Source organism: Crocodylus porosus, unplaced genomic scaffold (assembly GCF_001723895.1).
Source record: "Crocodylus porosus isolate Cpor-Errol unplaced genomic scaffold, CroPor_comp1, whole genome shotgun sequence".
NCBI lineage: Eukaryota > Metazoa > Chordata > Crocodylia > Crocodylidae > Crocodylus > Crocodylus porosus.
In genome coordinates, this window is record NW_017728886.1 from 172,819,896 (window position 1) to 172,826,299 (window position 6,404).

General features: G+C 38.4%; 1 protein-coding gene across 4 annotated transcripts in view; it reads right to left on the bottom strand.

Moving 5' to 3' along the window:
• Positions 1–6,404, bottom strand: part of CCDC102B (coiled-coil domain containing 102B) — a 377,235-nt gene that overhangs the window by 362,392 nt on the left and 8,439 nt on the right. For 3 of the 4 annotated variants that reach the window (XM_019545282.1, XM_019545258.1, XM_019545276.1), the window contains exon 2: positions 2,926–3,029. The exons of the other annotated variant lie outside the window; for it this stretch is intronic. The gene's annotated coding sequence lies outside the window, so the exon portion shown is untranslated. The remainder of the gene's footprint in view (positions 1–2,925; positions 3,030–6,404) is intronic. 4 annotated transcript variants of the gene reach the window in all.

A 6,404-nucleotide genomic window follows, 5' to 3' on the forward strand; every position in this document is an offset into this window, starting at 1 on the left:
ATCTTTTGTCTTCTCCCTCTGACCCTATTTGCAAATATATACCTTTTGTCTCACCAACAATGTGTGCCTAAGGATCGTTATTCAATGAGCCTCCAAAGAAACGAACCGAGAGAGAGTTTTTTTTACCTCACTATTATGGCTTCGATGTCAGGTAATCAATATTTGACAGATTTTTTAAAGGAATGCATGCTATATATTTTTGCACAGGATCACAATCATCCCCTGACATGCAACTACGCAATTCATTCAGCATCTCTCTGAGTTTTACGTGCAGCAAGTTTTTTTCCCTAAACCTAATCAAGTGATTTTTGGACATTTAGGGTCAGATCCATTCTATTTTTTCACTGTTTAACTATAGTCTTAGTCCATTTTGCTTAAAACCCCTAACTTTTGTAATGCATCTTCCTCTTAGCTGTAATACTGTATGACAAAAAGCAACAAAGAGGACATGGACCAAATTACCTTTTTATGTTAATAAATTTTCAGGGACTCGAGAATTGTGGACAGGATACCTAGAAACTTAATAGGTGGAACAAAATCTGGTGTAGAAAGTGCATGGTTCAAAATAAGATTTCCAAACTGCCTTAAAAAATTGTCCTTCCTTAACAAGTATCCACCTATATCTTGCAAGAAAAAAGCTTGGAGACTTTTCCTTTTTCAAGGAAAAGAAATACTGTTTCACAAAAGACATCAAAATAATACCAGCATGATTAGAATGACAGGATGATTTATTGTGGCTATGACTTTCTCAGCAGTTACATCAAAAGAAAAACACTGAATTTTTCTTTGTAAGCTATAATCTGGGACAGGAGGAGAATTGCTATTTGAAATATTTTATAAGATTATGATGCAAGTGTCATTTATACCAATTAAAATTGCTACTGACATTTCGAACCTTAATATATATGTATTTACATGTTTCGATAGAGACTTGGTATGTTTTTATTTTCCACCAGATTTGGATTGAGGGGGCTTCCCATCTTGAAAGTTTGATTGATTGCTCTCTCTCATCTTGAAATATATCTTCTTCATGAGGAAACTCTGGGTTAATGTTTCAAGTGAACAGGAGCTCCCAATGGATCTTCCAAATGTTTATGCATACTCATCTTTTAACAAGGCCTCCGAGATCTGTGAAAGGATTTTGCAACCTGTATTACTGAGTGGTAGGGGCCAGGCCATTCTGCAAAACTAATTTACACCAAGGCTGCTTTACTTCACTCTTGCTATTGCAAAGGAGCCTTGAAGTAAGTTTAAGTAAGCATCAAGCTCTATGAATATTGTTAAAACCTATGCTATTCAATGTTTTCCTTAATTACATAGATCTGGGAAGCAGGTAGGCCCATAAGAATTGTAGCTAGTGTTAAGTCCTTTTCCTCCTCTACAGCCATGAAATTCTCAAGTTTTAAAGTCTCACAATTCTTGAAGAATTAGGGTAAAACAAAGAACTGGGAGTCAGTATACCCAGGTACCAGTCTGCTTCTTTCATTGATTTACTTTGCAAACTTTTGTAACCTGTTTATTGTCTTTCTAAACCCCTTTGACTGCAATGTAGACAAGCCTGAGAGTCAGCACACGTGGGTCTCAGGCCTACCACTTTCATCAATTGGCTTTGCAACCTTTGGAAAGTTGTTTGCTACACAAAATCATATTTTCTACTTTACTGAAACCGTACATGTATTGCAGTCACTCCCCTGACTGTAATGTAACATAGATTTGCTGCAGCCAGGTTTAAATTAGCTACCTCAGGTACTAGTAGCAGCCTAGGCACCGAAGCAGAGAACACAGAACAGACTGCAGAACTCACAGCCAGTCTATACTAAGATAGGTCTCAAGCTAGCCCAGGTATCTTTAGCAGACCAGCCACAGGTACAGACCAATTGCCTGTAAGTTCTACAGTCTGAGGGTATCACCTCTGGATAAATAAATAAATAAAATATTGTATTTTACATAGTGCTAAACATCAGGCCAAATGCAAACATTAGTGTTTTACTGGTATAAATGATCAGAAACAGGTCTATACCTAAAACAGAGCAGATGTTTGGCAAACAGACTTGTTTAAAAATGGCAGAATCTAGCCTAAGATTTGCCTCCCTCACCAAAAGGTGAATGTGTGTTCTGTTTGCTACAGATCTAAACTATGCTGCTTACAGAAAACTGCATAACTTGGATCAATTCTGCCTCAGACTTTTTGAATGTCTCTACCTAGCTTATATGTCAAAAGGAGTCAATGTCATGAGCTGTATTTTACAGATGTGGAAACTGAAGAACAGGGAGAAGTGCCCAGGATCACCCAGCAGTCTACAGCAGCGTAATCAGGATCTAATATCAGTTCCAATTTTCCTTTTTGTATTCTGCTACCCCATGCTGCAGGCTACAGTTGTCATGCCATAATGCATGAAGTAACTAAGAAATGCAATCCCATCCTTAAAAGAATCATTTTCCTAATTTAAAGAACCAGATGTGATACAATATGACCTTATATATAAATAAAAGCAACAAGATTCTTGTTAATCTATTGTCTCTTTCCATCATGAGATGAACTAGATTACAGATTTTGTATATTCCTAATACTTTCGTTTCAAAAGCAGGAAAGCAGGACCCTAACTGTAATCACTTTCAGGAAAATGGGACATTGAAATACAGATGGTTTCTCTAGCACTCATTATGTATATACAAGTGTTTTTCATATGATATAGCAGAAATCTGCAACTAAATTAACTAGAAATGTAAAATGTTACATTCCCATAACAGTCTGTATTTTGTAGCCAGTAATTTAATCAGTTAATAGAATATGGTCTCTTTCCATTTCAGATAATCCTATTCATTGAAAAAGTGTACTCCTTTCTCCTCCTCCCCCATGCCCCCCCCCCAAAAAACTCATTTAATTTATTCTAACACTAATTCCCTGTGAGATCAAAAGCCTACCTCAGCAATGGAGCCTGATGTCATTTCAGTAATGTGCAGAGCAGGTTTAATAATTTTGCGTGAAATTCTTCATTTCCTGATTGATTGATGCTCATTAGGATCATCTGGAAAGTCAACCATATGGCTAATCTAGACAATTCATTCCAGAGACAGTGAATCCATTTAAGAAAATTAAGTTAACTTTTCTTTTAAGTACAGTAATGTTTATTTGCACAGGTATTTAACCTGCCTGGTCCAGAAAATACCAAATACCTCCTGATAAATGGCAAGAGTTACTTGGGCACAATTCTGTTTCCACTGAAGTTTGTAACAAAAATGATAGCAGAGAACAGACTTTGTACTACCCAAGTAAAATGTTCAGAACAGAACAGTTTGCACTGGCTAATGTTAGTTCATTTTTTCTGGCTTTTCTCCTCCCCTTTTCTCCCACCTCCGCCACCCCTTTTTAAAAAAAATGTCATCATACTTACAGACCCTGCTGGCTATCTAGAAGGATTTTAGAAAAGTACCAAGGAATTTAATTCATGTAGGTGAGTTGATTAAACCCTATTTATAAGCCCAAGGCTGCATATAGGTGACTAAAGACCTTTTTCAGTCCATGCAGAGGTTCAAGTGTTGTTTCAAGATAAAAGAAAGCTTGAAATACTTTTGCCCAACAGTGGTTTTACATAGATAACTTATATGTTTAATCTCTAGCTCAATGTCAACACTTAAGTATCAAAAAGATTTAAAAGTAACACAGTCCACAACGTGCTACTCAAACTCTTCCAGCAAATCAGCCATTACGCACACATCTATTATCTTGGTTGGTTGCATATATAATTCTTGAGAGTGGAATACCATAATGTTGAGGTACCTTGCATGATTCCAGAGAAAAGGTTCAAGCCTTGCTAAATACTGCCTCCAGTCTACCAAACTGTAAAAGTCGACTTGGTTATTTGGGCTGGAAATCAACTGGATGCGACTGCTAGCCACTTGGCTGCTTGTGTGTTGTCTGTCAAGAAAAGCTGAAATGCCTTAATTACACTAACCCAGTGGGGTCCCTAGGTTCAGACAGAAGCCAAGAGTTACCTCTGTACATGCATCCTCTGCCATCTTTCTATTCATTAAGAAACCATTACGTACCCTGCAACAAAAGGAATATCATGAAGACTTGGAATAATGAGATATAAATTTTGCAAGAAAGAGACCTGCCTTTGCTTGTGTCACTTATAATTAACCATGGGAAGGGAGGGGGGGTTGTTAATTTGTTTTGGGGGTTTTTTTAATTACAAGCATATTTAGAAAAAAGCCACTTGTAACTGAAATCAAAGAACAAAGGAAAGCTGAAAGATGAGGTCAGCCACTCATGTTCATCCAACAAACTTGTTATTGAATTTAAGCTAATTCTTATATTATCTGAAGTACAGAAGAATTTGTAAACCAATATGTATTAAATAAACTTCTGGCAAGCCTTTTAGGCTTGAAGACTTACCATGGTGCCTGATTTTTTAGCATGGGTTTCCCCTTTCCCCCAGTTCTAGTTTTGTTTTAATAAAGGGAGTTAGTCCTATAAGTTGCTGAGTCTCCTTTAGGAGAAGTACCTAAATTGACATGAGCAGCACTTGTTTTATGTTAGCTAAACAAGTAAATTCAGAATTTAAAACAAACAGACCCCTTCCAGTATTATTTCTGTTACACAGTTAACTTTCTACCTTTTTTATTGGTGTCATTTGTTTAGCTTCTTGAAAATTATAAAACAGTAATTCTGAACTGGTTTGCTTTATTGCAATAACAGTTATTTTAATTTCTGGTTATTTCTACTGGAATATGTGTGTTGTTATTATCACGTAGAGGAAGTTTACACTTCAAGAAAGTGTTTCACTGAACTATTCTTAAAATCCTAGATTTTGCTTTTCTTAAGTCTAAAGTTTAAATTTTCATCTGAGAAGTATTCTGGCAGTTCCTATATTTACTTAAAAATGTTAGAAAAACCCACATTGCACTCTGGTCATAATTCTCTAACTTCTACCCACCCAAACAGTGACCTACTTTCAACAGTTTATTTCATATGATCTCAAAACAGAATGAGTCACCCCAGCATTTTTCAGGGCTCCACAACATTTCCCCCCCAAAAAATCCTATAACAGAACTGTGGAATCCGAAACAAGTTCACTCCCAACAATATTCCTAGTTCCCATGTAAACCTGTTGTGCTTTCCATTTGTCACTGTAGCATCCAAGCACCTAAAAGGACAAATACTGCCCAAATCATTAAAAGCAGAAATGTAAAAGCCTTACACATAGAAGGCTTTCCTCTGGAAAGGAAGAGTAATTTATTTTTTTATTTATAGGTTTGGTCATTCATGTTCATTACCCAAATTATTCACTGTCCTGCACAGTTGTTCCTTCTATTCATGGGAATAGAAAAATATTACCAAATCAGAATGGTGGCATTTGCCATTTTATACCAACTTTGCTTAGATGCAAATGTATAAAGCCATAGAGAACTGTGTGTACAAGAGCCTATTACTGAGATACAGCAAAACTTATATAAATAGATAAATATTCTGAATTCATAACTATTCAAGAAGGAACACATGACAACTCCCTGTCCGTCCCTCTCCCCGGCCTCTCAAAGTTAGGGCTTTGTTACTTGTTAACATTAAGTGGCCCCTGAAGCTCTTAACCACTTGACTGTCCACACAATATGTGAAACTAGTTGGAAGAATCCTTTAGGCAGTTATACCACTCCAGAGAAAGTTTCTCTCTGTTCTGTGTTACCCAACTCATGTTACACTAATGTGGGGTTGCACCCCTGCACGCTGACCCAGATTGGGCCCACTCTCCACCTGCCCCACCCAGTTGGGCCTCACAACCCCCACTTCCTCACCATCCTAGATCAGGCCCACTGCCTCTCACCACCAGCCCCTGCTCACTGCCTCCCCCACCCCATCAAACTCCCAGCTCTCCACTCCACATAACCCCCTCCCTGCCCTGTACCATCCTGCCTTTTTCAGATCCCTTTTGCCTGCTGGCTCTCAGGGGAGTAGGCAGGGAAGGGGAACCTGCCTGCTTGGTCACTGCTGAAGTTGCTACCACTCCCTGGTCTGAGTGGCCACAATTAAGCCAGAGGACACAAGAGGTGCAGGTGAGCTATGAGGCTGAGTGGCAGGGTGGTGGGGGGGGCGGTGTTATCCAGGGGCAGGGAGGGCAAGGGGAAAGCCTGGAATGGGAAGGGAGGGGAAGAGAGTAGAGATTTTCATACCATTCAGTCCCCAAGTCCCCTGCTGGTCTGAATGTGTGACTGCTCCAAACTGGAGCTAACACTAACAATCAACATTTGAGCAGCTCACAGGGCAACATGTAACAAAGTCCTTAAGTTTTCAAGAAAGTGCCTCTTAATGGTATACAGCTCTATCTCTGGTACCTTTATAGCACCAAACAGTGTGTTAGTTTGAATAGTTATACTGATATATTTCTTCCACCTATGCTAAGACA